Genomic DNA, 26,741 nt, shown 5'->3' on the forward strand with positions numbered 1-26,741 from the left:
CTCACAGTTCATGGGCTCCAGCCCCATGTTGGATTTTGTGCTGACAGTGCGGAGCTTGTTTTGGATTCTCTGTCTCCCTCTCTCTCTGACCCTCCCCTGCTTGTGCTCTCTCTCTTTCTTTCTCTCTCAAAAATAAACATTTAAAAAAATGAAAAAAATGAAAAAATTAAAAAAATTAGAGCTGAATGATTTGGAAATATGTCATAAAATGAGTTGCTAAAAATAATTGTGCTATCAAATTAAGTTTGGGTAAGACCAGTGTAAAAAAAAAATCAGTGACAATGTTTTAAAAATGCAGGAATCGCAATTCATATAGTTTTACAAGGGTCTTTAAGTTGTAGCTTCTCTCAAGAAATGGATTTGGGCAAGAAAGGCCGTGGGGGAAAATCCCAGCAGCAAATCCACACTGAAAGAAGAGGCCTATGTCCTAGAACAAAGCTTGGTCAGTAAATGTACAGGTCTATGTGTTAGACCAAAAAAAAATCTATAGTATATATTTATCTATTTCTATGATTCTTTGATATAACGGAACTTTTTAGTTAACACATCATCCCTTCAGGTGCAACCACGCTGGATAAAACATGGCTTCTAATAAACATTTGTCTCATTTGATCCAGAAAGGCAGGCAATGCAAGTATCAGTATCCCCATTCCGCAGATGAGGAAATTGAGGCCAGGGAGTGAGTATCGGCAAAGTTAGGCTAACGGGAGAAAGTGCGGCAAGCCTTAGAAGTTTAGTGATTTTTTCAACTGCACAATGATCTATTCTATGCTATATACATTTAAAAAAAATTTTTTTTTTTCAACGTTTTATTTATTTTTGGGATAGAGAGAGACAGAGCATGAACGGGGGAGGGGCAGAGAGAGAGGGAGACACAGAATCGGAAACAGGCTCCAGGCTCCGAGCCATCAGCCCAGAGCCCGACGCGGGGCTCGAACTCACGGACCGCGAGATCGTGACCTGGCTGAAGTCGGACGCTTAACCGACTGCGCCACCCAGGCGCCCCATATGCTATATACATTTTAAAAAGATGTTCGTTTTCTTATTTCTGTAATGTCAAAAATGTAAATAAATTAACAAAAGTCTTCTCCTCCAGTTAATGATGTCCCTGGTGAGGGAGGACTTATCAGCATTATGGCTCCATTTTTATTATTATATTATCTATGTCCGTATCTTATTTTTCTTATTTTTCTACTACAAACTACTTGGCTATGTGACAATGAGCTTTAAATATGACTAGTGTCATTGATAGATATCAAAGCACAACAAACCAACAAACAATTACACTGCACAGAGATTAATCCCATAGCAAGTGATACTAGTTCATTGATTCATTCAATGACTATCTATTAGCTGTCTACTATGTTCCAGGTACTGTTCTAGTTACACTGGGGAAGCAGGGAAGAGTAGAATGAACGTGAACTTGGACTTGGAACACCTAGGTTCAGGTCCTGGCTCTTTCACATACATAACTACTTGTCTACCACAACAATAATTAATGATTATCTACTACTTAGATGTCAGAATGTCAGATTTGTTGTTTGATTAAGTTTGTAAAATATTGAGGGGGGGAGGTTACAAATCCAAGCAACTAAATTCATACAATTTTACAAGTGCCCTTAAGTTGTAAAGTTTCTTTAAAGAAATGGATTGTTCAAGAGAGTTAATTGGCACCTCCGTGAGCAAATCTACCAACTACATGTCTAGACATTGAGAATTCCATGATACACAGGACTCACTAGGAAGATGACTGTGAATGAGATGCCCAGTCTGCCCCCATGGAGCTACAATCTAGGAGGGAAGACAGATTTTAGGTAAATAATCACACAAGTAATTATAACTGTGATAGATCTAGGAAGGGCAAGGTCAGGACTGGGGAAGCATGTAGGAAACTAGAGTGCTCAGAGTCACTTTCTTGAGACTATCTTTAATCTCCTTCCTCATCCATAAAATGGAGATGGATGTAATTGTCCTTCTTATTGTCTTTTAAGGGCTTTCATGAGGATCAAATTAGAAACTGAATATGAAAGTGCCCTACACGTGTACAAATATTATTAGAAATAGTCTATTGCACAGCACATGTTCTAATGGTACTTAGTAAACATAAGACAATAGAAAGGAGGGATAGAGTAAGAAATATTTATGGGAGATGAAGTCAATTACTTGGAAGAAAATGCATCATATACTTGAATAGCTAGAAAGTTTAGAAACTTACCTTTTGTTTGTTTTTGCTTTTAACCAGAGCTATCGCTTGTTGAAATTTTTTTTCCAAATCCGCTAAGGATGTTCCTTCCCCCTCACGCCCTTCACACCTGCTTGCTTCTATACTCAGTAAGGGTTGAGTTTTATTCTCAATTTACAACACTGCTCAAGATATCTCCAGATATTTGTACTGAGACCCTCTCCTAAGAGCTCTGTGTCAATGTAACAGATGCCATCTTGGCTTTTCCCCATTTCCCCCCAGTGTTAGTCTTATCTTTCCTCCCTTATTCTTGGCAGGTGACCTCCCGCTTCACACACACGCAATCCTATTTTTCCTAAAAAGAATGATGCTGCATGGACTGCAGGAGTTCCTTCCTCCTCAAAATAACAGCTCAGGGTCCTCTTTTATTAAACCTGTCTCCGAAGTGCCTTATTTCATTTCTGAGGCCCATCCAAGGCTCAACTCCAGCCTTCATTCTTCATTTGTCTTCTAGAGTTTTCCCTTGAGTCCGTGCACAGCTGGTCTCCTCTATTTTGGAGGAAGACTAGCTCCTGACCCACTGCCTCTTCAAACCACCATACAATTTCTCTCCCTCCCATCTCTGCCATTTTCTTGGTGAGTCCTCCACACTAACCACCTCCTCACCACTTGCTCCTTCTCAGCCTTGTTCCCGCCTCTCCTGCTCCTGCAATTGCTCTCAGGAAAGGCTCCATGACTCTAACAACAAACCTAATGGTGTTTTCGTCAGTCCCCCATACCCCTCCATGAGAAGAGCAAGATTGTAGGAAGGGGGAACCAGAGATTCAAGAAATGCAAAGGGTCAGAAAGGAACTGACCGGATTAAGAGTGCAGGTTCATTCACCCTGTGTTCCTTTCTCTCTCTCTTCCTGGGAGCTGTCATCAGTGGTTCCTCCTGTGCATGATCCTGTGTTCTCCATCTTCAGTCCTGGCCTTTCTTTAGTCCCTAGGACCCATTAGAACTCTGAAGTTACAACATAATGTAGTTTCTGAATAGACTGAACAACTTATATGGCTTTCAAATGTTCTCTCTATTATGTCGTCAAAACTTTGGGACTTAATTAAGGCACACCACCCAAGGCTTATGAGGCTCCTCATCCCATGAAAGCCTATCGAGTGCCTGCTTCCAGAAGGTAAAGAGCTTTACTTAGGAATGCATGGGGGGAAAAATGGAACTTGTCTGAATGGAGTAAGTGCTCAAAACACAGGAGGTATTATGAGTATTAATGAGCACACAGCTTAGTGGAGAAACTTCCCCCTCTTGGCTTCGTTAGCCAATCTGCCTGTTTTCTCCATTTTTTAGTAAGCAGGACAAAAATTGGTTTTCGGTGATGATTGTCAAAAGAATCCAATAAAAGAGCAAATTACTTTCTCTTCTTACATGCCAGAAATGAGAAAAACCTTGCCCTTGCCTGGCCTCTAGGGGGCCATTATGTGGTCTATTTCTTTTTCTCAACCATCATAATAATGGTGTGAGCAGACTGACCATGCTGTGTCCCATCGCCACCCCTTGGATTGGCCTAAAACCATGTAATCAACCAGTTCTTGAATCAAATGTTTTAGCATTATGGACATGTTCTGAGCCTCAAAATATGGTCTTTGCAAATCGTGTGGACTGAAATTTCTGTATATAGAGAAACACAAGAAGATCTTAATATCCGGTTTCAATGTTCCCACCATGGGCAAACCAGTAAAACTTTGCATATCTCCCTGCAATTACAAAATACCTCCGGTTTAGTTACAAAATGCATTAATGTTTCTTTTGATCAGTTCAAGATTCCGACTTATTTTCTCAGCCAGCTGGAGAATCCCCTAAGGTCTCAGTACTAAGTATAGGTGTGCTTCTAAACAACATCTTTCTTTTTTTAATCTTTTGATACTATAAAGCATTGAGCTGTCCGTATTTCCTTTTTTGCAATGGCCACAAGGAAATTCAAGCTCAAATTTGTAGCCTGATGCTGGTAGCAAAGCATATAACCTACATTCACTAGCAAAATGTAAGGTCTACATTTTATACCTAATTTTATCCTTGGTGTTTTTAATTTCATGTGATTTTGTTTTTACTGTTTATAGCATATATAATTCTATAAGCTACCACAAATCATACTAAAATAAAATCCAAACTCTTTCTTATGGCCAAAAAAAGGCAACCTCTCTCTCATTTTGCCCCTGATCATTACTCTAAACACATCTGCCATCACTCTTCTCCCTGTTCACACTGGCCTATCTGCTGTTCCTTGCACCCACCAAGCACTTTCCTATCTCACCTTCTGTTCCCTCTTCCTGCCATGCTCTTCCCCTCCAAGCTTCACCCTTTCCTTTCCCTCTGCTCCAGTGTCACCTCTTCAGAAAGGCTGCTTCTGGCCACCATGTCTAAAGCAGCGTCCTCTATTCCCTTTGCCTCCTACCCTGCTTTACTTATTTTAGAACATTTATCATAACCTAACTTTATGGAACATTTTATACTGGTGGCCTGAGGGAGAGTGGTTATGAACACAGAACTCGGGAACCACACTGGGTTCATATTCCAACTTTACCGCTTTCCAGTTGTGTGGCCTTGGCCAAATTATTTCACCTCTCTGTGCTCCAGCCTCTTCACCTATGAATGAAAAACATACAAAATAGGGCATAGAGCAACTGTTAGGTATTTCATTTGTAAATAGACCAATTAAATAATTACTATTTATCATCTAACCTTCGCTTGATCTGTCTTATGCATCACTATGTTCTTAAATTAAAGAACAGTGCCTGACATATGGTTGGTGCTTAATCTGTTGAATAAATTCCCCGTTGGAATGAGGCAAGGGTGTTGAAAATTAAATAAATACATCTTAAACCTGGGGTTAAAGAGAAATAGCACTGGGGTAAGACTTGGAAGACAGAGATTTCACTTCTTGCTTTGCCACTTGGAAGCTAGTTGATTTTAGGCAAAGTAGTTAAAAATGTGCCCAAGTCAACTAAACAAACTGGAATAAGAAAATTCTGTTCTGCTCCAGAGGTTTTGGGAAAGTAAACAAGGCTGCACTTGCTCCATAAATAAGGACTATCTAATGGTCCCAAAGGAGAAAGGGAGGCTGGGTTTATTAAGCACTTCTATGTGGTAGGCTCTGAAATAAGCTCGGGGAATATGTAGACTAAAGACTTCGTTCGCCCTGGGAATATAAAGACAAAAGACTTTAAGAAAAACTTTTTTTTTTTTAACATTTATTTATTTTAGAGAAAGAGAGGGCATGAGCAGGGGAGGGACAGAGAGAGAGAGAGGGAGGATCCAAGCAGGCTCTGAGCTGTCAGCACAAAGCCTGATGTGGAGCTCGAACCTACAAACCGCAAAATCATGACCCAAGCTGAAGTCAGACGCTCCACCGACCGAGCCACCCAGGCATCCCAGAGACGAAAGACTTTTGAATTTATTCCTTATTTTTATTTTTTTTCGGTCAGCTCTAAGGGAACTGACAAAATCACAGGGAAAAAAGAAAAGTGGATGATTGCTATAGAGTGGTGAGTGCTCTGGTTGGGGTAAGTTTTGGAAGCACAGAAGAGAGGCACGCATAGGTGTGAGCTTCACAATCAAACTTGGAGGGTCAAGTGGAATTGTCTGGGTGAGGAGCGTTATTCCAGACAGGTGTGTGTGTGCAAAGATGGGGAGCTGTTTTCATGTCACATTTCAGGAACTGAAGGTAGTTCAGCATGCCAGGTGAAAGGTGGTTGTGAGAGGAAATGGCCAATGATGATGCTGACCCGGCAGGCAGGGCCCCATCTTATGGGGTGATGCTAAATTTCTCCTCCTCTTTCTCCCCCTCTTCTATAAAAGTGGGTGAGTATCCTCTGAAGCCCGGAGATTTCTCCTTGCCCTGGCAGCCATCTTTATTCTTTTTGGCCTCAAAGCTGCCTGTTGAGATATAAGCCCTGTGCCTGAGGAAAGCCAACAGCGCTCCTCAGAGAGGAGGTGGGTGATAACCCAGGTCACCAGACCTAGTCAAATCTTTCTTAGACCAACATGCATTAAGCCTCCCGTGGGCAAAAGGCTGGGGAAGAAGAGAAGGCTGAAGAGAGGGCATGGGCAGAGAAAGAAGGGCAGTCAGAGTTAGGCACAGCCCTATTCTTTTAGATACCTTTAATCTATTCATCATGTTACCTAAATTATTTCTTTTTTTTTTTTCAATGTTTATTTATTTATTTTGAGAGAAATAGAGAGTGAGCAGGGGAGGGGCAGAGAGAGGGAGAGAGAGAATCCCAAGCAGGCTCCCTACTGTCAGCATGGAGCCCGATGTTGGGCTTGAACTCACAAACCATGATATGACCTGAGCTGAACTCAAGAGTCAGACGCTCAACCAACTGAGCCACCCAGACGCCCCTCCCCAAATTATTTCTTTCATTGCTCTCTCCCATCATGACAGATGGGTTCTACCGATGGCCCCTGTTCTCCACCCATCTCCGCATCTGTGCCCTTTGCCATATAAGCTGGGCAGCAAGAGGTGGAATCTGTTTTCCCCACGCCTTGAACATGCCCTGGCTTGCTTTGAGTGATAGAACGCCCTGGAGGGGCTGGTATGCAGGTTCCAAGCCTAGCCCTCAGTTCCCTGCTGGTCCCCAGCCTCTGCCACAAGGGCAAGTCTGGGCTGGCTTTCTGCAACATGAAAGCTGAAGAGGGAGGCTGCCGAGTCATTCCCACCGAAGCCATTCTAGGCCAGTGACCCCAGCCCAGCCCCTGCAGAAGCAGGAACAAGTTCACCTGAGGCGGGGAGGGGGAAGGAACAGCACAATTCTAATCAAGGGCTGAAGATAATCTCACTGGCTCATGATGGGCCTTGTTGGTTGGGCTGAGAGTGCAGCAACCCAAGTGGCTTCAGGGCCGATGTGTGGCCAGGTGGTCTTGATGAAAAGGCAGGGAGTGGGAAGGCCCGCTTGCCCTTTAATGGGTACTTTGTGCTTGGCTGGCTGCTGAGCCAGAGATCAGGGAAAATCTCTTAGTGGGATCCACACCATTCACTTCTCATGCCAGAGCCACTCGCGAGGAGTCTTGTACGTTCCCTTTCTGATCCTCTGATTGGAACTGCTGACTGACCTGTGTGTACCTGAGTGGCTTTGGATGGGGATGGTGAGCACTCCAGTACCGAAGCACTTTAAAGGGCTGCGGGAGACGTTACTCACGCTGTCCGCAAATCCCTTTGGAGGCACGTGCTTGGACGCCTGGAGCAGCTGGTCTGGAAGTCTCTACAAAGATGGCTGATCTGTGGTGACCCCTGACTGCAAGTCCACCACTGAATTCTCACCCCAGTGAGCTGAGACTGAGTGTGCTGGAAGTAAACTGGCAGAGAGGTAGGGCTTTTTTCTGAGCCTTCCCTCAGGGTGTCAGAAACCCAGGCAGGATGTCTCCTGACAGCGGCCTCCTTGGCTATAGTTTTCAATGGCAGGAGGCGGGGACTCCGTCCAAATTTAACATGGAAAACAGTTCAGATGTGGTTGGTTGGTTCCAGTTAATCACCCTCGTGGGTCTTCAGACGGCTGAAGGCGTTATGGGCCGTCCTTTTCATTAATAGTTTGCGCCCTCACAACTTGCTCCTATAGTTAGTCATTCCCTGGATGGCCAGGCCTGTGGCTGTTTGTGCTTGCTGAGTGTGGGTGGGGCTGGGAGGGGCTCCAGGGGAGGCCAGGCTTCTCCTCACACGCACTCCTTTGCATTTCACAGCATAGGCTTCTTCTAAAGAAGGCATTCAAGGCATCAAACTTTTATTGAGCACCTACCATGTGCCGGGACCACTGGGCATGGGAATGCAAGGAAGAACACAGTACGATTCCTGCTCACATGTTGCTCAAGGGCACCAGGCCCTCCCCCAGAATGCTCTGTCCTTCTGATTCTCTGGGCATCCAGCACAGCAGCCCTTCTCCCTCTGTGCCCACCAGGCCTAGAAGGTTGGAGTGGGGTTTTTTTCCTTCCCCCCGAAATGGAATGGGAAAATTTTATTTCTTACATATCCATGAAAATGAAACTTATGTATTTTGCTAATTTTTATCCCATCACATTCCAAAACGTGTGTGTGTATGTATATATATATATATATTACGGGTCGTAGGATAAAAGTGGAAAGGATATAAGGAAGACTACAAGTCGGAAGAAATATACAAAATATGTGCCATGAAATCCTGTCAATTTGATTAGGGTAGGTATGGGGAGCACAGATTTGGCTCTAAGCATCTTGATTTTCAGGAAAGAAGAAAACCTGTCTGGAATCTGTGGGCAGAAGAGCCAACAATGCAAGCATCCCATATTGTCTCAGTATCCTGCAGAGGTGGGCTGGGTGCACCAGGGGGCCGTGCTCCAGGAGAGAGACCTCCCACTCTGTGGTTTTTCTTTTTACTAAGGTGAATATGAGAGAGTCCTTACACAGGAAATTTTAGGCTCAGGTGCTGGTTGTGCTTACATACTAGATTTTAGAGATCTTGGGCCCTCTTATTCTTTGATAGCTAAGTTGGAGAGGAGCATCTCCAGCTAGAGGGAAGCGGACTCACCGTCTCAGCTAGCTTGTTGCCATGCACCCTAGAAAATGTCTTGGGTCATTCTTTGAACAATCTTCTTGTTTCCAAAGCTCCATATTTGTACTTTAGAGCTTCCTGAAATTAAAGCCTTCATCTCTGGGAAAACCCCAAATAAGGAGACCATCAAGCAATAGTGGATGTCATAGTAGCAAGCATGTGGCCAAAGGATCTTGTGTTGACCCTCATATCACACTAGAGAAATGGCTGCCCACAATATACCACGTGAGGGGCTGCCTTTGGGTGCCTGCTCTCCCCCCAAGATAAGAAGCATTCCTATAATATCTATTACTGTGACAGAATCCTGGGAACTTGCTCCTGGAGGCTTCTCATCACTGTGTCCTGAGGATTGTTACTGACTTTTATCCTCCTCCCTTCTTATCCCTTCTTATCTCCCCCAGATAAAGGAAGAATATAACTGAACATACCCCCACTGGATTTGTCACATAGCTGGCTAATGTGTTGGGTCAGTCACACATTCTTTCAGTCCACTCTACTATCGAGTACTGAGAGAATCAATTTCTTAGGTAATAAAATTAATCTCTTAGCAACCAGATGAGTCTGCATTATCTATAACACAACTGTGCCAAGGTATTTCAAAAAATCTACAAAGCGATGATGAAGTATCTACTCATTATAGGTTAATAAACTGATAGTATAAGACATTTATTCATTTTCATATGAATGTGGTAGCTACCAGTTATCATGATTTATTCCCCAAATTTAGTCTTGTGTGCTTAAATTGAGAAGTTACAACATAAAAGGTTTATCTTTATAGCTGTCACTGGTGTCATATTTATATACATGCTACATTCACCAACACTTTAACAACTGAGTAGCAATATAAATTGAATAACTTTAAAGACTATATATGTTTCCCTCTGGTACAAGTGTACATTCATTTATATTACAAAATCATTTCTTTAAAGGATTGGCTGCAGCAGAATGGAATCCAAATGGGTTCAACCATTGCTCCCTTTTTTTCTACTCAAAGCACACAAAATATCACTTTAGTTTCCTTTCTTATTACTGTAAAAAAATATTAATTGGAAAGGAATGGCAGATGAAAGTATATGCATAATAAATTGATAGTTTGAGAGTCAGCTTTTTACTTACATTTGCCAGATTACTTTTCACATTGTAATATCTCTCTACATTTTTTGAAGACTAAGGCTCTAACATCCTATGTAATACTCATTGTTTAGTGAGTGCTCCAAAGTCAGATGGACTTAGATTTTAAACAGCTGTGTGTCTTCTGAAAGCCACTGAAACTTCTAAACTTCAGTTTTTTTCATCTAATAAGGGAGATTATATGATATGTTACATATTAGATACATGTATATTATATAATAAGGGAGATATGCATAAAATATGCATATGTTGTAAAGATCCATGAAATAGTGTATGTAAAACATTAGCAGTTAGAGTGCCAGCCAAATAACAAGTACTTAGTAAGTACTAGTCTGTATTATAATTGCTACTATTTAAAAAGTTGGGCACAAAATTCCAAATCAAGCTGTTCACATTTTCCCTATAAGTTCTTTTTTTTTTTAAAAAAAGAATCTTTGTGTAAACTCAGCAGTTAGTTATATTCTTTTTCTAACCCTCAGATCAACTCAAAGGAGTTGGAGTCCCTAGAAGTTGCTTCCGTGTAATTTCAGTCTATGTGAAGGTATAAACATTACCGTTAAAGATGGGAGGTCTGTATGGGCATTTTTGGTCACTATTTTTACAGGAAATTTAGGTTTCTTACCTAAGATCACAGAATGAGAGGCAGAGAAGAGATAGAATGGAGGTCCTTTGACTCCTGAGTTAATTTCTTTCATTATCAATTTTCAAATGGCTATTGAGTTAAACTCAGTTAATACGAAGCTCATTTAATAGAACACGCGGTCCTAATAACAAGATCTATTATTAGGATCCTAATAATAGATCTTATTATTAGGATCCTAATAATAAGATCTATTTTAATAATAGGGTCTATTATTAGGATCCTAATAATAGGATTTGGGTTCATGTATAGAGAAAATTCTCTTGAAGTTGTACATGTAGTCCTGCTACATTATGTATGTTAAAATACATTATATAGCATCAACACCCAACAGCTGAATTGCTATACACTGCAACATTTTATATCCTTTTTTAACTCCCTGTAACAAACTAAATATTCTATTTTCTGATAAGGTTAAGCCCCTCCTACTCTCCTCCTGCCAAAGGCAGGGGGAGAAAAGAGAGACAAAACAGATGGGTATGTTTTGATTCATTCAAGGAATTCAGATAAAAGTAGTTGTTAATTCCTAATAAATCAAGAATCCTGTCCTTTTATTTTCAAATCATTTTTAACCCCTCCAGTTGACATTGCATTTCCCTTGCAATGTTATTTATTGCCATCCATGTTGCTAGGCTACTTTGGAGAACAAAATGGAAAACTCTGTGAAGAGTGCTTGGAATACCAAGCAACATGTGACCAGTTCTTACAGAGTGCAGGATGTGTTCATGGTATGTTAGTGGCTCTCAGCATTAGGTCCCCTTTGTTCCTTGTGGTTGACGTAAGTCCGGAGAGTGTACTTGACGATGTTATTTGCATTAGACTTCTTTTTCTCTCTCATAGAATAATGAGATCTTAGAGAAGGCTGAGAAAGAAGAAAGGATTCTGAGGAAGAAGGATATCCTGACTCCTGAGAGTACCTCCTGTCTATTCGCAGAATGAAAACTGGACACACTACTTACAAGCAGCAAGTCTCAAGCAGCACACAGCCCCCGCAGAGCTTCAGAGAGACCTGGGCAAGTCATGCCACCTTCCCTGTCTTTCAGTGTTTGCATCTAAGGAATGAAACCAATGCTATCTGCCCTACCTTTCAGGACTGAAATGTGCACAGAAGAAAGCTATTATTCTCACCAGTGGTGGTGTTAGAACAATAAGCCACAGATTAAAAACCAGCATGTAAGGGACTGTTGTCAGAACAACAGAAGAAATGGGGATCTCAGAGGCCATCAAAGGTCAAGAGTAGTATGTGCTCAAAATATGGAGAAGAGAGGGGGGCGGTTTGAGAGGCCAGAGTGCTGTTGGCACTATCTTCATCAGCCCAAAGTCATTGTCAGGCAAACACTGGAGAGCTCTGGTTGAGAGAAGCCACGCACTATGTCTACAAGACTAGACTGTAATCGGAGAGCATGCCACATATTCCTGCAACAAAAATGGAACCTGCATCATTGTGTCTCCCTTTGCATCCATTGTGTAATATGGCAAAGGAGTGATTAAGCCCCAGTGTCTGCCTATGGCTCGAGGTCTATAGGGTCTCCATTTTAATGTGCGTGATCTCAAGTGTAACCCCAGGGGGATCATCTTAAAGGGGCAGGGTTCCCCTCTCCAAGAACATTTGGAGTCCAAACAAACAATTGTGAACCAGAGAAAAATGTTGGGCGAATCCAAAGGAGAGGAGAGGAGACTGTTTCTAAATCGTCTAGATACAAGTACGCACTATATTTTTAAGTAAGTTTTATTAGGCTTCTCTCATAGCAATACCTCTGCTACAAGCAAAGACTTCACATCAACAAATCGTTTACACACAGGAAAAGAACCTGAAGTCAGATTTACATTTCTAGCCCTAAAGCAAAAACTCTTAAAAAGCACACACACATTTATTCAACACTTGACAAAATCAGATTCACGATGTGCCAGGCATCGTGCAACCAGCACCCTCCTCTTTCCTGGATCTCAAATCTACCAGGACTGCTTCACAGGTAGTTACATCGACAAGATAGGAGAGAAGAGAGGAAAAGGAGATGGAGGGAGGTACACCCTGCCTGTCACAGACCAGAAAGCTTGAGCTAGGTGGAATTGGCATATTCGCAAAGAGACACGGTATTTTCTCGTGTACCTGCTGTTGTTGAGGCAGACCGGCACGGAGCTGAAAGTTTAAAATGTGAGCCCACGCCCATATCTCTCAGCACTTCATGCGCCACTTTGGTACAAAACGAGCTGAAGCCACCGGTAAGTGAATGCAGTCGAACTTGGGTGGTGAGAGGCAGGGTCGCCCCCCACCCCGTCAAGAGCTTCCCCAGCAGCTTTTCACAGATCTGTAGTTTGGCAAATCTAAAACCTCTTACTTCCACTGAAGATGCTTCTTCCTTCCGTTTTAAAAATTGTGGTAGACTGTTACATAACACAAAATTTACCATTTTAACCATTTTTAACTATACAGTTCAGTGGCATTAAGTACTTTCACACTGTTGTGCAACCATCACCACCATCTGTCTCTAGAACTTTTTATCAATCTCAAACTGAAACTCTGTACCTGTTAGATAATAACTCCCTATCTCCCATCATTCTAAACTCTATTCAGAGGGCGCCTGGGTGGCTCAGTCAGTTAAGCTTCTGACAGCTCTCTGCCCCTCCCCCACTTGTGCTCTGTCTCTCAAAATTAAATAAATGTAAAAAAAAATATTTGTTTTAATTGAAAAAAATTTTTTAATGTTTATTCAATTTTTGAGAGAGAGAGAGCGTGCGAGAGAGCGGGGGAGGGGCAGAGAGAAAGGGAGACACAGAATGTGAAGCCGGCTCCAGGCCCAGAGCTGTAAGGACAGAGCCCAACGTGGGGCCCCAACCCACCAACCATGAGATCATGACCCTAGCCGAAGCCAGACGCCCAACTGACTGAGCACCCAGGCGTGCCCCGCCCCATTTAAAAAAAAAAATTATCCATATTGTAGGGGCGCCTGGGTGGCTCAGTAGGTTAAGCATCCAACTCTTGGTTTTGGCCCAGGTCATGATCTCACAGTTCATGAGTTTGAGCCCCACATAGGGGGTCTGCACTGGCAGCCTGGAGTGTGCTTGGGATTCTTTCCCCATCTCTGACTGCCCTTCCCCCACTTGCCCTGTCTCTGTCTCTCTCAAAATAAATAAATAAACTTAAAAAAGTCCATTCATATTGTAAATGATGTCTTTTGGTATTTTTTTTTGTAAATGACACTTCATATTAGATATAGTTTTGATCCCCAATTGATCCCCTATATTATTGTCAAAAAAAACCCTACATTTTTCGATGCCCCTATGTGCTGGTGCATGAGATGCTGAAGAAGGCCTCTGGAATTTTTATTTTTCATTACAGAACTGAGTCTTCACCAGATACATTAAAACAGAAAACTAGAGTGCCACTAGAGTGGCAATACTTGAATTCTGCTTCCTGTCACTCCTAAGTGGCTTCTAAAAGGGACAGAGTGTAGCCAATTGTGACTATTGACTATGCCTGCATATATCATGTCATAGACTCTCCTGCCCAGCAGTGGGGCGCAGATCTCAGAGGCCTGGGCTGGAAAAGATGCCAAAAATATCTAGCGCCACTCCTGCTCTTAGACTTATTTTTCCACCCTTTATTCCTCCAAATTCCAACATGCCAGACAGACACCCCTACTTTCCTTAAGATCCATTCTCTGACAACCCATCCCTTACTAGAATTTTTTCCACTGTCACTGCATTATTTCCATACAGCCCAATATTCAAAATGACTGCCTTCTACATTCTCACTGTGCACTGAATTAGCCATGCCTTGATGCCCTTAAAAATTTTAAAAATATTACAACAGATTAAATGTACAACTTGAATCAGCATAACTTTAGGAACTGTCTCCTGTTCAAAATGAGATTGTCCATTTTAGTTCACAGTTAACTAACCATGTCTTCACTTGTTCCCTCATTAATACTTACAAGCATTTATTAGACACCATCTATGTGTCTGTTGCTTTGCCAGGCACAGAAGATCCAAAGATACTTAAGTTACAATCCAGTGGAAAGACAAACAGAAACATCTAGCCAAAGCCCAGCATAGCTCCGTGGAAGATGTGCTTTGTGGAAAACAAAATGCAGTGGGAGTCAGTAGAAGGCATCGTGATGTGCCATTGCAGGGTTCACAGAGGATGTGACCCTTGAACTGATCCCTGAACAAGGAAGAGAGAGTTGCTTAAGAGACAAGGGAGGGAAGATGTTCTGTGCAGAACAGCCTGTTTACAGACACGGAGTCTTCCTGGTGGTCACAAGGGGATGGAGGAGGGTAAGAGTTAGGAGCAACTGAACCTGCCAGTTTGAGAGACTAGGTAGATGGTGACTATGTTCATTGTTACCTTACTGCAAATAACATCTTCAGTTTTAATAGTGGTTTAAAATGAGCTTTCACATAGACATACCTTCTGTTATTTTTAATAAACCTCCATGAAATATTGTCTCGAGTCCAAGTTATAGAGGTATATGACTATAGCAACCGATACCTTCACTTCATAGAACCACTAATTTATGACTTTTACACTAACTTTTTATTTTGGAAAATTTCAAAGCTATAGCACTTTTGAAAGGATAGTACAATGAGCAACTGTATACCCTTTCTTTAGATTCAACTACTTTGTTTAGATTTGTCAACATTTTGCCACATTCTTTTTTTTCTCTGTCTCTGTCATTACTGAGCCATTTGAAAGTGAGTTGCACTTATTAATATACTTCAACCCTAAAGGCATCTTCTTAAAGCAAGGACTTTTCCCTATATAACCAGAGAATCATTATTGTTGGATTTTGTTTCTGTTTCTCACGATTATATTCAAGTTAAACATTTTTGGTAAGAATACTAAAAAAGTGATGTTCTGTACTTCCCCACCATATCATGAGGCATAATGACAGTTTTGCTTATTACCAATGATGCTAATTTGGACCACTTGGTTAGTTGATATCCTTCTATTCTCTCCATTGTAATTCATAAGTAATCTGTATGACAATGATTTGAGACCATGAAACATATTATTCAGTGGGTTAAGCATCTGTTGATAACTCTTGCCTATCAATAATTATATTAGTAGGCCTTAGTTTTAAATTAATTATAGCTCCTCCATTCCAGCATTTAAAGTCAGATATAATTTTTTGCTGTTGTTGTTTGTTTTCTAAAAATTTGAGACCAAAGAAGATCATCCAACTCTATGAAAATATTTCTCATGAAATAGAGCACATGTTAGGAAAATGGCCAAAAAAACATTGTACAGCTATATTTTATAAATCAACATGTATTTTTTAAAAAGCATAACTCTTGCACAAGATTTAATATTGTCCATGATGTTCGGCTTTTGTAGTTTGTGGAAAAAAACACTGTAATATGTCATTTAACATCATAAAGGAATCTCATATCTGTCCACTGATAACTCATTGGCAATACACAGCTGTTAAGAGGCAGCTCAGGAAAGAAAAAAAAAAAAAACTCACAAGCCTACCATCTGACTTTAATTAGGAAAGAGAATGGTCCCCAAATGTACAAGGATGAGGTCTTTTGCAGGTCAAAGTATTATAGTGGAACTTGAAAAGAGGTAATATAATGGCCCTGTATGTGAAAGTTAGCTCATGCTTTACAGGATTTATAATATGGAGACACAGTCCCCACCCTTTCCTGAAAACAAGTCAGCCTTTGCTATAGCTACAATAAACACTCATCTAGGCCCCAAAATCCATGTTTTCTAATTACTAAGGGCTTGTCTGATATCAGGGCAGAGACAACATTAATCTATATGAGGAAGGCTGTGGGTAGAATAGGTTCTGGGGGTGAAGAAGATCAGGATTTCAGTTTGGGGCAGAATACATTTGAGACATCCATTAGACATCCAAGTGGAGATACAGAGTGGAGAGTTAGGTATATGAGCTAATGCTTAATGGAATGGTCAAGGCTGGAGGCATACATTTCAGAATCATTTGAGGATGGATGTTACTTAAGCCCATGGAACTGGAATAGAACCAGAAAGGGGGTGAGTATAGAGAGAGGAGAAGGGATTAAGTGATCCATGGACCAAGCCAGGGATATTTCAATGTTATGAAGTGAAGGTGCAAAAGAAGAACCAGGAGACTGAGCTGGAACAGCCATTAGAATTGAAGGAAAGTAAAGTGTGTAGTATCTTAGAGAACAAGGGAAGAAATCAGTTCCATGAGGAGGGAGCAATGAACTGTGATAAATATTACTGATAGTCAAGTTCAATGTGGACCAAGATTTGGATTTAGCAACATGGAGGTCATTGCTGATACGGACAAGCACAGGTTTGGTGGGGTGGCAGAATTCAAATCCCAACGGATAGATTTAAGTGAGAAGAGGAGAGGAAAAGGAAGCACTGGTATTGGATGTCTTTCAAGAGTTTTGCTGTAAGGTGTGTGTGTGTGAGGGGTAGGGAGAGGGGAAGCAGCAAAGAAAAGGAGTATGCTTACAGGAGAAAAATGCAAGATAATTTTGTTTGTGTGTTGTTTTTAAGCTCAGAGAGATAACAGTGTGGTTGTGTGCTGGTGGAAACGAATCATGGGAGGGGGGAAGCTGCTGATGTAGGAGAAAGCAGTGAGAATTGCTGAAGCAAAGCCTTTGAGTTAGAAGTGGAGGGGAGGGGCAGCAATGCATACAGTCCAGACCCTTGTAGGTGGGAGGATGTTCTTGTGGGAGGGTGTGAAACTTATTTTCTGAATGTTTCCATTTTGTGCTCCGGTGAAGTGGAAAGCAAGGTCATCAGCTAAGAGTGAAGAGAGAGGAAAAGGTGTTAGAGATTGGAGGGGCTGTGAGTTTGTGAAGTGGTTATCTATGAGGAAAGGAAATGTCAATCAATTTCAAAAATCAGAAATAGTACAAACAATAGTCTCTGGTCATAATGCAATAAAACTGGAATTTAGCAGTAAAAACAAAAAGCTCCTATTCCCTGGATATTAATAGTCCTTTCTTAAGTCATTTGGGTGAAGGTGAAAAGCCAAACTAAAACTATTAAATTTTATGAAAGTAAAAATAATGAAAACACTATCTGCAAAGTCTCTGCCACAGTGATCAAGTGGGATTTATTCTAAAACTGGAAGGAGGGTTCAATTTTTGGGTATCTATTGACTTATTCACCATATTAATAGATCCCAGGAGGAAAACCATATGATCAGTCCCATAGATGTTGAAAAAACTCTGATTTTATAAAATTAAACACCCATTCAAATTTCATTCTTAATAAATTCAATACAAGCATTTCAATTTTGCTACTGTTATGTAAGATTATTCTGGGAATACTAGCCTATGCAATTACATGAGAGAAAGAAATTGGAGATATAAAAGGAAAGTAAAATTATCATTATAATTACCATTATAGGATTACATATCTGGAAAAATTAAATGTACCCATTGAAAACCTATTGCAAACAATAAAAGAAACCATTAAAATGGCTAGGTACAGAGTTGACATGCAGAAATTTAAAAAACAAAACTTTAAAAACAAGCAACAGACAGCTAGGAGATGTAATAAAAGATCTCATGGATAGTAGTAACTAGTGTAAGATATTTAAAACAAACTTTAAAAGACACTTACAAGGATAACTTTAAAATGTTCCTGAGTGAGACAAAAGATTTCAATAAGTGGAAAGGCAACAAGGGTCTCAGTATCATTAATATATTAATTTTCTTAAGTTGGTTCATAAATTTAATAGATTACAATAAAAATATTAATAATAGTTTTTGACAAGACAAGCTGATTCCAAAGTTTATGATATAATATTTACACGTATTATTAAAAAATTTATGAGAAAAAAATAGTAACATAGTAGAGCCATACCACGAGACATTAAAAGATATTATAAAGCTATAATAATTAGATAATAAGAGAATAGAGTGTAGTGTTGACATACAAATAGATAATTAATGTAAAAAAATAGAAAGCCTAACATAGTCTAAAATACATGTATAATAGGCTACATAGGCACCAATAGGAATTTATGATATGATTAGGGTGGCATTTGAAATCACTGAGAAACAGATAGACTGTATAATAAATAATGTTTGAATAACTGGGTAATACTATAGAAAATAATTAAGGTCAATCCACATCTCACTTCTCACACCAGAATAAATTCCAAATGACAATGAGAGAGTTAAATGTCAAAAAAGATGAACACATGGAAATCCTAAACATTTGCTTACATATACACTAAAAAAAACTTTGGAAAGATACTTAAAAAACCGATAGCATTCAATTATATATACGGTGTTATCAAGTATAGTCAAGATGTTTTACATCAGATCCTCGGAACGTGTTCATTTTATAGCTGAAAGATTGTACTCTTTTACCAAGCTCTCCCTATTTCCCCCAATCCCTCGCCCCTCACAGCTACTTTTCTACTCTGCTTCTATATGTTTGACTTTTTAATAGATTCCACATGTAAGTGATAACCATGTAGTACTTGTTTTTATCTGGCTTATTTCACTTAGCATTATACCCTCAAAGTCTAACCATGTTGCCACAAATGGCAGGATTTCCTTCTTTCTTGTGACTAAATAATATTTGTTATGTACATATGTACCAAGTTCTCTGTATCCATTCAACCACTGGAGAAACACTTAGGTTGTTTCCATATCTTGGATATTGTGATGTATGCTGCAGTGAACAGGGGAATGCACATATCTCTTCAATATCCTGTTTTTATTTCCTTGGCTATATACCTGGAAATGGGATTGCTGGCTCATATGGTAGTTCTATTTTTAATTTTTTAAGGTGCCTTCATATCGTTTTCCATAGTGGCTATGCCAGTTTACATTCCCACCCACAGTGTACAGGGCTCCCATTTCTCCACACCCATCCCAACACTTGTTCTCTCTTGTCTTTTTGATGATAGCCATTCACACAGGTTTGAAGTGATACCTCATTGTAGTTCTGATTTGCATTTCACTGATTAGCGACACTGAGTACCTTTTAATATACCAGTGGTCATTTGTATGTCTTCTTGGGAAAAATGTTTATTCAGTTCCTCTGCCCCCCCTTTTTTTTATTTTAGAGAGAGAACACGATGGACAGTGGTGCAGGGAGAGAGAGAGAGAGAGAGAGAGAGAGAGAGAGAGAGAATCTTAAGCAGGATGGAGCCCAACGTGGGGCTTGATACCACAACCCTGGGATCATGATGTGAGTTGAAATCAAGAGTCAGATGCTCAACCAACTGAGCCACGCAGGTGCCCCTTTTTTCCTTTTTGTTTTTAGTTTAGGGAAGAGTTTCATAAAGGAACCTATTTCCCTTAGTCACTTTATCTTTTTTAAACTTTTATATTTTTATTAAATTTTTTTAATTCCAGTGTAATTAACACACAGTATTATATTAGTGTTAGGTATACAATTCTATACATGACTCGGTGCTCATTGCCCTAAGTGAACTCTTTTTTTTTCTGTTTGTAAACTTTTAATTATTTAGATACATACACATGTATGTGCATTAGGTGACAGTGTAAAATGTATTTCTTTTTTTTAAATTTTGATTCAAGTTAGTTAACATATAGTGTAGTATTGGTTTCCTTCATTTTTTTAATATGAAATTTATTGTCAAATTGGTTTTAGAAGAGAATTTAGTGATTCATCACTTAGCTATAACACCCAGTGCTCATCCCAACAAGTACATTCTTTAATGCCCATCACCCATTTGACCCATCCTCCCATCCACCTCCCCTTCAGCAACCCTCAGTTTGTTTTCTATATTTAAGAGTCTCATATGGTTTGCCTCCCTATCGCCTTTTTCTTTTTTTATCTTATTTTTCCTTCCCTTCCCTTATGTTCATCTATTTTGTTTCTTAAATTCTACCTATGAGTGAAATCATATGATGTTTGTCTTTCTCCGACTGATTTATTTCGCTTAGCTTAATACCCTCTAGTTCCATCCATTGTTGCAAATGCAAGATTTCATTCTTTTTGATCACTGAGTAATATTCCATTGTGTATATATATATATATATATATATATATATATACCACATATTCTTTATCTATTCATCAGTCAGTGGACATTTGGGGTCTTTCCATGATTTGGCTATTGTTGATAATGCTGCTATAAACATTGGTGTGCATGTACCCCTTCAAGTCAGCCTTTTTGGATCTTTTGGATAAATACCTAGTGGTGCAATTGCTGGATCGTAGGGTAGTTTTATTTTTAATTTTTCAGGAACCTCTATAGTGTTTTTCAGAGTGGTCACACCAGTTTGCATTCCTACCAATGGTGCAAAAGTGTTCCCCTTTCTCTGCATCCTCACCAATATCTGCTGTTTCCTGAGTTGTTCACTTTAGCCATTCTGACAGGTGTGAGGTGGTATCTCATTGTGGTTTTGATTTGTATTTCCCTGATGATGAGTGATGTTGAGCATCTTTTCATGTATCTGTTAGCCATCTGGATGTCTTCTTTGGAAAACTATTTATTCATGCCCTCTGCCCACTTATTCACTGGGTTATTTGGCTTTGGGGTGAGTATGATGAATTCTTATATATTTTGGATTTAACACTTTATCCAATATGTCATTTGCAAATATCTTCTCCCATTCCATCAGTTGCCTTTCAGTTTTGTTGTTTCCTTTATTGTGCAGAAGCTTTTTACCTTGATAAAGTCCTAGTAGTTCATTTTTGCTTTTGTTTCCCTTGCCTCTGGATACAAGTCTAGTAAGAAGCTGCTGTGGCCGAGGTCAAAGAGGTTGCTGCCTGTGTTCTCCTCTAGGATTTTGATGGTTTCCTGTTTTACATGTAGGTCTTTATTTTGAATTTCTTTTTGTGTATGGTGTAAGAAAGTGGTCCAGTTTCATTCTTCTGCATGTTGCTGTCCAGTTTTCTCAACACCACTCCCTGAAGAGACCGTCTTTTTCCCATTGGATATTCTTTCCTCCTTTGTTGAAGATTAATTGGCCATACATTTGTGGGTCCAGTTCTAGGTTCTCTAGTCTGTTCCATTGATCAGTGTGTCTGTTTTGTGGTCCTAAGTGTACTCTTAAGCCCCTTCACCTATTTTACCCATCCCCCTACCCACCTCCATTCTGACAACTGCCAGTTTGTTCTCTATATTTAACAGGCTGGTTTTTTTTCTTTTGCCTCTTTTTTCTTTGTTTATTTAATTTCTTAAACTCCACAAATAAGTGAAATCATATGGTATTTGTCTTTCTCTGACTGATGTATTTCAGTTAGCATTATATCCTCTAGATCCACCCATGTTGTTGCAAATGGCAAGATCTCATTCTTGTTTATTGGCTGAGTAATATTCCAGTCTGTGTATGTGTGTGTGTGTGTGTGTGTGTGTGTGTGTGTGTGTGTATGCCTCAGATTTTTTATCTACTGATCTATGAATGGATACTTTGCTTCCATAGCTTGGCTATTGTAAATAATGCTGCAATAAACATATATTGCATATATTATTTTCATATTATTTTGTCCATATATTATTTTCAATTTCCTTGGGTAAATACCTAGTAGTGGAATTACTGAATCATATATTTCTATTTTTAAAGTTTACAGGAAACTCCATACTGTTTGCATCAGTTTGCATTCCCCCCATCAGTGCATGATGGTTCCCTTTTCTCCACATCCTCACCAACACTGGTTATTTCTTGTCTTTTCGATTCTAACCATTCTGACAGGTGTAAGATGATATCTTGTTGTCGTTTTGATTTGCATTTCCCTAATGGTGAGTGATGTTGAGCATTTTTTCATGTGTCTATTGGCCATCTGTCCATCTGTCCATATGTCTTCTTTGGAAAAATGTCTATTCAGGTCCTCTGCTCATTTCAAATCAGATTATTTGGGGGGTTTTGGTGTTCACTTATAAGAGTTCTTTATATATTTTGGATATTAACTTCTTATTGGATATATCACTTCGTCTTCCCAAATATCTTCTCCCATCCCATAGGCTGCCTTTTCATTTTGTTGGTGGTTTCCTTTGCTCACAGGCCCCATTCTGGACAGAGAACATACCTATGGCCTGTCTGTTCTCTTTCTAATTTTGTTTTTGCCTTGACTTTCTCTTGTCTCCTATGTGGACTGAAGCTCTCCTTCCCCCATGAGACTCAGACTGAGAACCTAGTACACATCGGGCTCTGTGCCCAGTCTTCGTGGACGCTCAAGAGGGACTGAGGAATGCCTTCAAGGATGGTTCTGAGTGGGGAGGAGTACAGGCCCTGGACTGGCAGGAGCTGGCTCTTACTTGTACTGACTTCAGGCACTTTGCTCTCAGATTTCTCATCTGCAAGTTGGAGATAGGCATAAAGGACAGGAAAGCAAACTGTCACGTGAATGGTAGTTACTGTTGTTCTATGTGAATCAAAAAGTAGTTTTCGCCCTGTTTTTATCTTTTAGTTTGTTTCTCTAACCTTACTCCCCTTTTACCTTTTCCATCTAACTTTATTATTTCCTTCTCAGACCTTCCCCTTGTCTTCTCAAAGTGGAGGAGAGCAGCTTGCCACTCTTCAGGCTGTGGACAATATGGTCCCAAGAGGCTATTCCCTGTTAATTTGGCCACCTCTCCTGAAGCAGCTTTGGTTACCGTCTTGAGCCTTTTAACGGGAAAGGGCTTTTTGTGCAAGTCATTTCTGGCTGCCTGGTGTGATTGCAGGCAGGAAGTGGAGGTCTGCTGTGCACTGAAGGAAAAAGATCCATATGTGGCAACCAAGCCACATACATCATCTCAAAATTTAAGAACTGAGGCCCAAACACGCTCTGAATAAGTGATACCTCTCCGTCTTGGCAGATTTTTTAAAGTCTTTAAGTTTCACCCTTAATAGAAATAAACTTCACGGCCATGTGACCCAAAAGAATAATTTCCAGTCTTTGGAAAATTATTCTCTACTATTCGATAGCTGGTGTGGTGAAAGTGATATTACACCTACCCACTAATTCTAATACTCAGAGTATAGGAGGGCAATTTATTTTATATTTATGCTTTCTTTTATGAGTCTGATTGAAATAAAATGCTGGCTGGAGGTACATTAGAGTTCTCTGAACAGAGTCTCAACAGAATTGGGGGGAATATAAGCTGGTTGTTCTGAGCAGAGACTCAGAGTATAACCGTTCTGTTTGCTCTTCCAGAGATGCTTTTTTGTGTGTGGTTTGTTTTTGGTTCTCTTCCAATTTGCATCTTTACCAAAATCCCAAGGAAAGAAAAAAAACCATTAAGATTTTTTCTATAATCCATTTAAGTCAAAAATGGAGAAGAGAGAGAAAAATTTGTAGCTTTCAAACACCATTAGTTTGCTAATGATAGCTTTCATCCTATGACAGTTCTCAGACTGATAAGATGCTCTAAACATCCAGCACGAAGGAAGAGGGCCATTTATAGGCCCCCGCTCTGTCTCTGCAGCTTGCACATGTTTTCAAACATAATTTCATGCCTGCTTTCTGACAGCTCATTAAACAAAGGCCTCTTGGTGCCTATATTGCCCGTCTCCCTGCTGAGAGTGTAACATATTTACGGCCTTTGCAGATTGCTGGCTGCTGGCGCCTTCTCTTCCCCGTGGCCTGCCTGCCAACTGCTTATCAGTCTCCCCCAAAGGTGACATCCTCCTCGTTTGTTTAGGTAGCGATGGTCCCGTGTTTGACCCTCGGAGGCCAGCAGCAGCGTGATTAGGAGAGGCTCCTGCACCAGCTAGATAAAGGCAATCACGCTGGCGAAGACAGCGATGGGCTGCTCAGGGGAGCCTCGCCAGGCTGAGTGCTCCCATTCAGGAACACGCTGGCAGTTCGTTAGTTCGACAGCTGGCAATGTGCAGACCTTGTGGGATTTCTGCCTCAGAGAAAGCAAACAAGGGTTCGAGAGTGTTGAGGAGCTATCTGGGGCTGTGTACAAGGGTGATCAGAGGCGATTGCTCCTAATTACCTGCCTCTTGACTGCCATTAAACCATCATTACACATCCAAACCCATAAAAGCCCCTATGAATGCAGCACCTTATACTTAATTTTTATCCTTTTCTCCTGCTTTTGCCAAAAGCATTTTGCTGGGGTACTGGGAGGACAGATGAAGACATCTTGGATGAAACGAGAGGCTGCAGGCTGCATCCATCTGCCATTTCAGGATCTGACAAAACTGGTAACAGGTTTCTGCCACTGCTGTGTCCTGGGGGGGTGATGCATCATTTCCAATGAATAGAAACGGAGAGGGAACCAGGAGGCGCAGAGGCAAAGGAGGGAAGTGGGGAAGGGGAGAGAGCAAGACTTCTTTCTTCCCAGCCAGGTGCCTGTGAATTCACCTCTTAGCTGTTGTGGGTTAATGGCCAGGCTCCAGGGGCAGGGATTTGTCAAAGCCTCGGATGACCTGGGCCCTAGAAATGGCTGTGTTGTGTGCCCCTGGGATCTGACTGGTGGCAAAGTAGGAACAAGATTTTGGTGTGACTGCATTCGCCTTCGTGGCAGGTGACGACAATGGCCACCACGTTTCCAGCACCCCCTATGAATGAGGCAGCGCATTAAGCATTTTCTTACAGGATGTCATCTCATGCAATGCAACACCATTCAGGTAGGGAACGTTAGACCCATTGTGCCAACGATGAAATGGAGCCTCGGGGAGATCGGAAGCCTCCACCAATCCCCCAGCTAGTCAGCAACAGAATCCAGGTCTGTTGGTTCCAAAGTCCCACTTAACCGCCCAGCTGCTGCTGATCCATAGCGACATTGGCACAGCATTTCAGAATGAGTTGTTGCTAAGCCTGTTTCCCCCATGGAAGTTCTCAAACCCCAGGTGACACCCATTGACCAGAGAGGTGGTGAATCGTGGAGACTCCAGCATTCTGCACAAGGAGAGCCTCCCGGGCAAGGGATAAGGGATCTTCCGGTTTTCATTTTTCAGAAGCACTGTAGCTGATTCTATACAGGATGGCTTCAGGATACTCTTTGAGAAAACAGTTCATGACCTAGGAGCTCCCTGGGGAGAGAGCAGTCTCATTTACCTGTTCCTCTATACCCCACAGAGTTATCCTCGCACATAGTAGGTGCTCAATAAATGCTGTAAAGTCAGAGGAAGGGTTCTGTTTGATTTTACTCCTCTGTATCTTGTTTTAAATTGTACTGAAACTTCCATATAGCTTCATCCTCTTGGGAGGAAGCAGACAATACATCCACAAGTAAAATGTATGTTTCCAATACGCCCTTAGCACTGATGAGGTGAGGTCTTTCATGGTCATTCATACCTCCTCCTGACACGCAGGCGACTGAGCTTCTGACCTCCAGCAGTTCAGCATGGAGATGGCTTTGCCAAACCTTACTGTTTTATGGAAGACTTACAATAGAATTATCATTGCTTAGAAAGCATCCCTGTGTGCACATTTGTTAGCTGATATATATAAGCATGGGTACCTATTACGTCTAAAAATTATTTGCTACGTTACTTATAAATAACTTGAACTGTAGCTTGTTTTCTGGGCATGGTCTTTAGCTTTGTGTGTACTACAGTTTCTATGAATTGATCTATGCGCATTGTGCATTTTGATTCTTTATGCATGGTATTTTTGATGAATCCTGACTTGGAAAATAGGTGCCACTATCTCCATCTCATGGATGAGGAAAGTGAGCCTCAGAGAAACTGAGTGACTCTCCCAAGACGGCATAGGTAGCAGAGGCAAGATTTTAAGAAGCTCTGGAGGAATCTAAAATAAAACACTATTTCTATTTTACTATGTTGCGTGAAGAACAAACTGATAATTTCAAAACTGAATTTTAAAAATTCTGGAAGGAAGTGATGGTAATTATTAATGGTGGTTGCCTGTGGGAGATGGGATTTTGATTCCTTATACTTTTCTTTATTTTCTAAATTGTAAAACTTATAATTGTGGGAAAGCTAAAACACACACACACACACCTCCAGGGAACACACTATCTGAATAAACTTAATTATTATTAATCTATCATGAGATTTTTGTTTTATTTCTTTGAATATATGTGTTTTTGATTATACAACAATAACAACAACAACAACAACAACATTGAACATAGTAAGGTACAGTAGGATTTTCTCCCTATTAAAAATATTCCCTGAGGGGTACCTGGGTGGCTCAGTCAGTTACGCATCTGACTTCAGCTCAGGTCATGATCTCACTCACGGCTGAAGGGTTCGAGCTCTGCATCAGGCTCTGTGCTGACAGCTCAGAGCCTGGAGCCTGCTTTGGATTCTGTATCTCCCTCTCTCTCCCTCTGCCCCTTCCCCAGTCACACTCTGTCTCTCTGTCTCTTAAAA

At 40.7% G+C, this 26,741-nt stretch overlaps 1 long non-coding RNA gene across 2 annotated transcripts in view; it reads right to left on the minus strand.

The window, feature by feature from the left end:
• Positions 1–2,802: 2,802 nt before the first annotated feature.
• The window catches only part of LOC147583200 (uncharacterized), a 38,124-nt gene continuing 14,185 nt past the window's right edge, over positions 2,803–26,741 (minus strand). For both annotated transcript variants that reach the window (XR_015242932.1, XR_015242927.1), the window contains exons 2-3: positions 4,759–4,820; positions 2,803–3,167 (exon numbers count right to left, since the gene is read on the minus strand). This is a non-coding gene — a long non-coding RNA (uncharacterized LOC147583200). The remainder of the gene's footprint in view (positions 3,168–4,758; positions 4,821–26,741) is intronic.

This window comes from Puma concolor, chromosome A2 (genome assembly GCF_028749965.1).
Source record: "Puma concolor isolate L17-30 chromosome A2, mPumCon1.1.hap2, whole genome shotgun sequence".
Taxonomy (NCBI): Eukaryota; Metazoa; Chordata; class Mammalia; order Carnivora; family Felidae; genus Puma; species Puma concolor.